Source organism: Lemur catta, chromosome 17, assembly GCF_020740605.2.
Source record: "Lemur catta isolate mLemCat1 chromosome 17, mLemCat1.pri, whole genome shotgun sequence".
Classification (NCBI taxonomy): domain Eukaryota; kingdom Metazoa; phylum Chordata; class Mammalia; order Primates; family Lemuridae; genus Lemur; species Lemur catta.
This window is the reverse complement of record NC_059144.1, coordinates 30,823,748-30,832,199: the sequence shown is the minus strand read 5'-3', so window position 1 is coordinate 30,832,199 and position 8,452 is coordinate 30,823,748.

Sequence of the window (8,452 nt, the reverse complement as noted above, 5' to 3'; positions counted from 1 at the left end):
AATTTTGAGAATGTTCTGATTACTATCAAGGCTATAATTAATGAAATGCAGAAACTTGATAACTTCTAAGGACTCTCACATAAAAAGTACATGGTTTTCATTTGTTACAAAGGGTTTCAAACTTGCCTTCACATTAGAACCACCTAGGGATCTCTCAAAAATTCCAAAGCTCAGGTACCACCCTAAGCCAAATAAACTATAATTTCTGGGGTTGAGCCAGAGGCATCAGTATTTTTGAAGCCCTCCAGGTGATTCCAGAGTGCAGGTAAGTGTGGAAACCACTGTTCTAACATATAATATCCTTATCTGGCATTTAGTTTCCTTATTTGCAAAATGAAAATAATAACACATTTACAAAAATGTGGACTTTAAAATTGAGGGATGTGAAAACAAATTTCTAAATGTCATATAATTAGGGGGCTCAGTGAAAAGTAGTTTAATGCTACAAAATTAATTTTCTTTCAATGGATATTTTAAATGATTTGAAAGCATTCAGATAGGTTTGAGTTTTAGATCTTCTAATATCACAACATTTTATATCCTCTTCTTAAAATGAATGAAAAATGAATGAAAAATGTTAGTGCCCATAAGCATATTAAAAATCCTGATTTTTAAAAGTTTTCTCGTATATCCTTTTGTTACTAAGAACATTAGAAAATGTTTATCAACTATGACTGAAGAGTGAGCAATACGTTGGGTACTCTTTACGAGAGAAATACCGCATCACCCGGCGCACCATGCTTTATTGACGTCAACGTTCTGAAACAATTTGTTTGCTGAGAGTCTCGCCAAATCAGTGACAGTAAAAGTCTCAAGAATTTTTTAAAAATGTGGTTTGTGGCCAGTGTCAAAACCACACAATATCCATGAATGTCTGGAACCGTAATTGTTCTTTGAAAAATGATCTGCACACAAAACAAGTGAAAGGACATTTAAAAAATGACAGGTACTGTTATTTATTTTCAAAAGAGGCACCTCCGTTATCTTTGGTTTTTAGTATCATAGATGTCTATCTGTTATATCCACTTTTATGACACGGCACAGACAGGAATGTGAAGAAGAGAAGATAGACCACCTATAACCACTGAGGAGACAGACATTCAACTGCAGCTCATTTCAAGGATTTAGGACGTAAGATCTTTAAGAAACCTTTTAGTCTTTTGTAGGACAAGAACATACAAGCAAACAGCATCTCTGGAGATAATTTGTTAAATAAATTGTTGGCATCACCCCAAATATTACATCATTTACTTCTCTGATTTCATTTAACAAAATGGAACTGATGTGTGCTCAGTTGGAATCAAATGAAACTACCCTCAAACATGCCTTCTACAAACTTTGAAGGAAATATAGAGTCATAATGTATCATTGATGTGGGGGGAGTTAAAATAAATATCCTTTGACTTAATATGCTGAAACGTGTCAAAGGCAAAGTAGGAAAGGGAACCACTAGTAGAAACTATTTTACATTTGACGAGATCAATAAGCTCTTGATGGATTTGGCTTAGGAAGCCTGCAAATTCCAAGATGGCACCCTTCTGAGTTTATTATAGGTCCAATATATACACACATTGTGAAATTCTTACTGTGGGTTTGATACAGAAATTTAGATTCCATTATTAGTGTGCATTTCATTAGATGTATGAGCTTTCTTGAAGTTAGAATGAAACTATTTAACAAGAATTAGAATTTTTAACACAGGTGTAGGCTGTTTCTGAGGAAGTGAAATAGGCTTTCAAAATTTATCAATGGTACAAGATTTCTCCTACGACATTGACATTAGTTTTAACTGCCAGATGGAGAGAGTACTGAAAATAGATTATGCTTCAAAATTTAGAGTGAATACAAATAAAACATGGTAAAGAATGTTCCACCAACCCCAAACACTTCTCTTGTGAGAACCTGCAACAACTCTTAGTACTGCAGTGTCTCCTTTGAAAGCAATATTTTGTCATATTGGGAAAAACAAATAAATACTTTCCCATCCTTCTGGGACAACAATTATCTAGGAATGGTTCACTGCAGGAAATGGAGTTAGGTGTGTTGGGAACTACTGAGCTGGGCTACAAGGTCAACAGAAATTCCCCCAGAAAATAGGCTCAGAAAAATCTGCTTTCTTACTTATAGGTTTCCTCCTCTTCCTTTTTCATACTGGACATTCGCAGACCAGGTTATTCTTTACGTTCTCATCTCATTGCATAGTGCAAAGCCACGGTGGGGCTCATTTTTCAGACAACGTGGGATGATGTTCCAGACTCGACACATAATCAACAGTAAGACTAGCTCTCTGGCCAACGGAGTGGAAATATTCACTTTGAAAAGGCATATCATAAACCAGAGTATGAGAATCACATTAAAGCATACGTCTATAAAACACAACCTCTGTCCCCAAAGCTGACATTTGACCCGCAATACTTGCACATAAGAAATTATTTTCTGCTGCCTAAACATGTGTTTCAGAAATTGATCTGAGGAGAATTGGTGAACCTTTTCATATATGGATAGAATTTCAGAAAGCCATGCTTCTCTCGCAGTTCAGTTTCATTTACTCTCACTGATAAAGCTTAAGAACTAGGATTTTAAATCTATGAGGAATATAATAATATCTTCCCTGAGAGCTTTATCTTCGTGCTACAAGAGTTAGCTTATGCAATTGTTCTCCACTTGTGGATGGTGTTGAAGTCAACATATCAGACTCCTCTCCTTATTTTCCATAATTAATCTTCTTGCTCAGCACTTAAAATCTATTAAATATTGATGTATTGGAGAGGAAACTTAGACCATTTATTTTTATCCTATTGCTGCTTTTTATCATTCAAAATTATGATACATTTTGGAATTAGACGTTAAATGATGGGGGGCTCTTTTGTTTCCTATGGATCCTGAAGTCAACTGTATGATTGAAGTTTTAGTCAAATTTGTAGGCTCTCTTGTCATATGTTTCTTGTGTCACCACAGTATGCTGTGAATAAAAATGACTGTGGCAACTAATGCCTTGGACTTAAATGACAGGTGATTGTCCTTTAGATATATGGCCTTGAATAGTTTCTTCTGTCTTAGTAATTCCCAATGTTCTAGAGCATAAAATGGGAGTAATAACCCCTACCTGCTGAAGAGTTTCTGAGAGCATCACATGGGTATAACTGAGACTTTATACTCACGCAAGTAAGGTGCAGCATCCTTATATACATGCAGAGGGATGTGACGAATATAATCAAAATGGAGATATAAATCCTGCTACTTTCTGATGTTACTAATGCTGCTCTGTAAGCAGGAAGTAGTGCACACAAGTAGGTTTGTGGTGATGTAGCTGGTAACATGAGTGACCTGCCTGGGCTCCGTCAGCCTCACCCCTGTGGTGCTCAGTGGCTCAGTTTCCCACTGCCTGAGGGCTTTCTCTGGTGAGCTCTGAGCACAGTCTGTCCAATACAGGCACAGCAGTCATGAGGGGCTGCGACATTAGCATTTCTCCTTCTCTTGTCCAGCACCCCTCAATCAAAGGTGAATGGGAATCAATGAATAAAGACATCCGCTAACAGTAGCTAATGTGAGTAGCTAACAGTAGCGTGGGTGAGATCCTTGCGAGGCGTGTGTTCTACACTGTATCCCTTTGTCCTGGCAGCTGATGAAGCTACCGTTGCCCACAGCGGTAACTTGCTTGGTAATGCCTTCTTGATCAGTTGTCTTTCCTTCTCTGTGTTACATCTCTCCTGCTGGTGCTTTCTGGGGTCACCTCCCAGTGGAACCTTTGTCTCAGGGTCTGCTTTTGGGAAACCCAAAGACAAGAGACTTCCACTGTCCCTCGAGCCCTGCAGGCTTAAACCCTCCTGTACCACTCTCTGCCTTTGCTCACTTCCTTTCAGTACCACAGATTTCTTTCAATTCCTCCAGTGTATCCAACCCAGTCCTCTCTCAGGACCTTTGCACACACTGTTTCCCCTCATTGGTTTAAGTTCTACCCTGTATCACTTTCACAATGGTTAACAGCTGCTCATTTTTCTGATGTCAGCTCCCACATTCATTTTTCAGGGAAGCTTTTCTTTTTTTTCTTTCTTTTTTTTTTTTTTTGAGACAGAGTCTCACTTTGTTGTCCAGGCTAGAGTGAGTGCTGTGGCGTCAGCCTAGCTCACAGCAACCTCAAACTCCTGGGCTTAAGTGATCCTCCTGCCTCAGCCTCCCGAGTAGCTGGGACTACAGGCATGCACCACCATGCCCAGCTAATTTTTTTCTGTATATATTTTAGTTGGCCAGATAATTTCTTTCTATTTTTAGTAGAGACGAGGTCTCACTCAGGCTGGTCTTGAACTCCTGACCTCGAGCGATCCACCCGCCTCCGCCTCCCAGAGGGCTGGGATTACAGGCATGAGCCACCGCGCCCGGCTGAAGCTTTTCTTGACATTCCAGCCTACACTGGTTTCCACTTTTACATACTGTCTTACTCTTATATTCTCATAAATACAATTATAGTTTATAATTATGTGCATACGGGGATATTTGACTTTCTCCCCAACAGAAGCATGTAACTCTAAGAGGACAGAGATCATTTCTCTTATTCACTATTTTCTCCTATTTCCTGGCAGAGTATTTGTTGACTGTTTATTGAAGGAATAAGTATTATAAGCAATAGATTGTATGTATGTGTGTGTGTGTGTGTGTGTGTGTGTGTGTGTCACTATATTTATTTATTTAATTTTAGCATACATTCTGCTTCCAGATGTTTCACTTAGTAGCCCTTCCTTTTAGAGCAAAAGACTCCTGGGTCTAAAATTCTCATATGTCCATTGTGACAAAAATGAACCTCTTTATGGGCAGAGGTGACTTGGTAGGTCGTGGGCCCTGGAGACAAGAGCTGTTATAGCAGCTATGGTAGGCAGGTGGCTGGCAGGTGAGAAGGAAGTGACAGACACCTGTTGCCGGTGAAGGATTCAGTCTTTGGGTCAGCTTGTGGAGTTGCTTGTGGTTGGGGTTCAGCATTGGAAATCAAAATCCATTTTTCTGATAGCTTCAGATGTTTTCCTTTAGAGGATCAGTTTCCCTTCATTACCCTAGAATTACTCAGTACATGTTTTCATTCATGTATCAGAATTTAGCCATATGAGAATTGTGTTATCTTACAGTTTCCTTGGTCCATTAGACCCTTCCTTTGTATGGTTCAGTCTGTAGGTATAGACTGTTTAAAGGATACTGATCTCATGGAAACAGACAGTAGAATGCTGGTTACCAGAAACTGAAAAGGATAGTGGGGTGGAGGGATAAAGTGGGGATGGTTAATGGATGCAAAAATATAGTTAGATAGTTAGAATGAACGACGTTTGTTAGCACAGCACAAATTTGATAGCACAACAACATTTAATAGTCAACAAGAAGTCATGGTACATTTGAAATAACTACAAGAATGGAATTGAAATGTTCCTAACACAAAGAAATGATAATTTCTTGATATGATGAGATCTCAGTTATCCTGATTTGATGAATATACATTGTATACCTGTATCAAAACATCACATGTACCCTATAAATACATACAACTATTATGTACCCACAATAATTAAAAATATAAAAATTTAAAACCACATACGAACCTACATGAAAATGTTCTAATATTCTAACAGAATACCAAAGGCCCAAATAAAATTATTCCGTCTAAAATGTGAATCAAAATGTATCCTGAATGAAATACTGTTTTAAGGTACATGAAAAAATGCTCAATATCACTAACCATAAGGGAAATGCAAATTAGAACCACATGGTGTTAGCAACCTCCAAATGGAGATTTTTTCAGGTTCTTGGTGATTGCTGGGAGGAAAGAATTTCAAGATGCACCAAGTAAGCCAAAGGAACAGTTTTTGTAATTGAAAGGTAGTATTGAAAGTGAAAGTATGTTCTAAAGAGAAAAGAGACAGCAGGCTGGAAAAGAGTATTTGCACCGAAAGGAAGGGGTTTTTGGTCTTATGATGTTTCACCAATTGAGGGGAGGAATATTTAAGGAAGGAGCTAAGGGGTTGGTGTTTACTAAGCATTTGGGTAATAAGGCCTAGATTTGGGTTCCCTCCAATTTTCATACTTTATATAGGAAGTCAGTTCTGTCTGTGGTTATCAACTCCTCTTAGACTTTAACAGCTGTACCCACTATGCAATCCCCTGTATCCAGCTTCTAGCTTAGTGGCTTAGTTAGCTTCCACTCGAGGGTTGCTCATTTCAACACCTGCACCCCCTCTGCAAGCCCCTGCATCTGGTCTGAGCCCTGTCTCCTAGTCTCCTACTCTAACAGTAGGATATCATCTCACCCCTGTTAGACAGGCTGTTATCAAAAAGACAACAGATAAGTGTTGGCAAGGAAATGGAGAAAAGAGAACTCTTGCACACTGTTGGTAGGAATGTAAATTAATACAGACATTATGGAAAACAATATAGAGAGTCCTAAAAAATTTAAAATAGAATTGTCATATCCAGCAATTTCACTAATGGATATATATCCAAAGAAAAGGAAATCAGTATGTTCAAGAGATATCTGCACTGCCACGTTTTTGCAGCATTATTCACAATAACAATGATATAGAATCTGCCTAACTATCTATCAACAGATGACTGGACAAATAAAGTGTGGTATTTACACACAATGGAGTACTATTCAGCAATAAAAAAGAAGGAAATCCTGACAATTGCAACAATATGGATGAACCTAGAAAACATCATGTTAAGTAAAATAGGCAAGGCATAGAAGGACAAATATCACATGATATCACTTATATGTGGAGTTTTAAAAAGTCGATTGCATAGAAGCAGAGAGTAGAATGGTGGGTTGGGGAATAACCACAGAGGGGGTTGGGGAGATGTTGCTCAAATGTTATAAAACTTCAGTTAAATAGGAGGAATAAGGTCAAGAGATCTATTGCACAACATGGTGACTGAAATTATTTAACAATATATTGTATTCTTGAAAAATTCTAAGAGAGTAGATTTTAAGTGTTCTTACCACAAAAATGATGACTGTGTGAGGAAATACAGATGTTAATTATGTTAATTTAGCTATTCCACAATGTATATTGTAAATTTCAAAATGTGTTGTACATGATAGATATATACAATTTTAACTGTCATTTTAAAAACAGAAGTTTTTTTAAAAAATTTCTACCAAATTCTCCTGACCTCCTGGAAGCCTGAGTAGAAAAACTTCTTGTTAACTTTGCAAATGAGAGGCAATGTCTCTCACTCTCCCTATGTTTGTGCATGCCAAATTTGTATGGGAAAAAAATCTACTCAGTTATTGGGATAACACAATCCACTTCCCCAGCCGTTGCCCCAGAAATCTCCAGATATCTGAAACCAATAACAAAAGTGCTTCCTATTTTCCTATTCTGCTTGATAAATGACCTCATTCTCAACTTTGTTTTGTGTGTGTTGACATAGCCCTTGTGTTCTAAGCCTGTGGTCCCCAACCCCCCTGCTCCCCGTCAGATCAGCTGCAACATCAGACCCTTATAGGAGCACGAATCCCACTGCAAACCACACATGAGAGGGATCCAGGCTGTGCGTGCGCTCTGCATGAGACTCCAACGCCTGATGATCTGAGGTGGAACCCAGAGGGCAACCTCTCCTCCTCTGGTCCGTGGAAAAACTGTCTTCCACGAAACCGGTCCCTGGTGTCCAAAAGTTTGGTGACAGCTGCCTAAGCAGTTGTCCATGATCAGCTGCACCAATTAAACAAATCACTCCCCCAGCTTGATAGTCAGAAGTGCTGGGGAGGTTTACAATGAGCCCTGGGGAGCAAACTCACATGTACAAATGAAATTATAACAATATTCAGCAGAGGGTACCTGTTGGTTTTTTTCTTCTTTTCCTAGAGCAAAAGAAACCTTAGGGGAACTGAACACCTGGTGAAATGGTTTGCTCAAATTCACTTAGCAATTTTTTTTTCATTCCTATAGGGGAATTAGCAGAGTGTTAAAGGTTTTAAAGAATTCAGATGAAAAGCCATCTGTTCGCTGGGCTTTGTTCAATCTCAATTTAAGGATGGCTTTGGAGATTTCCTATTCCCTAATTAATTCCTCTAGATGAGCTTGTGGGGTTGGCTCAATTTATGTTTTGAAAGATGAAAAAAAAAATGCTCCCATCAATTAGTCCTTTGTTATGTTGTGACTGAGATGGAAATAGCTTTTTGCCAAATGGAGCGAGGAGCTAAGAGATGCTTGTGTTTGCTGTGGCCAGGTGTCCTTTGTCATTAGGCCTGGCTTTGATGTAAGTACCCTTCTCTGGGCTTTTCAGATAATTGGTGAGAAAGCACTTGGCCTTGCAGAAATCTGAGTAATATTTAGCCTGGGGCACAAAGATAGGGAATCCAATGCGTTGAGTAAGAGTCATATTTTAAAAATCATAATTGTTCTAACAATTCTTTGCATTATCACATGCAATGAATTTTACATGGAGGCTGCTTGAGTACTGTTTTCTAGAA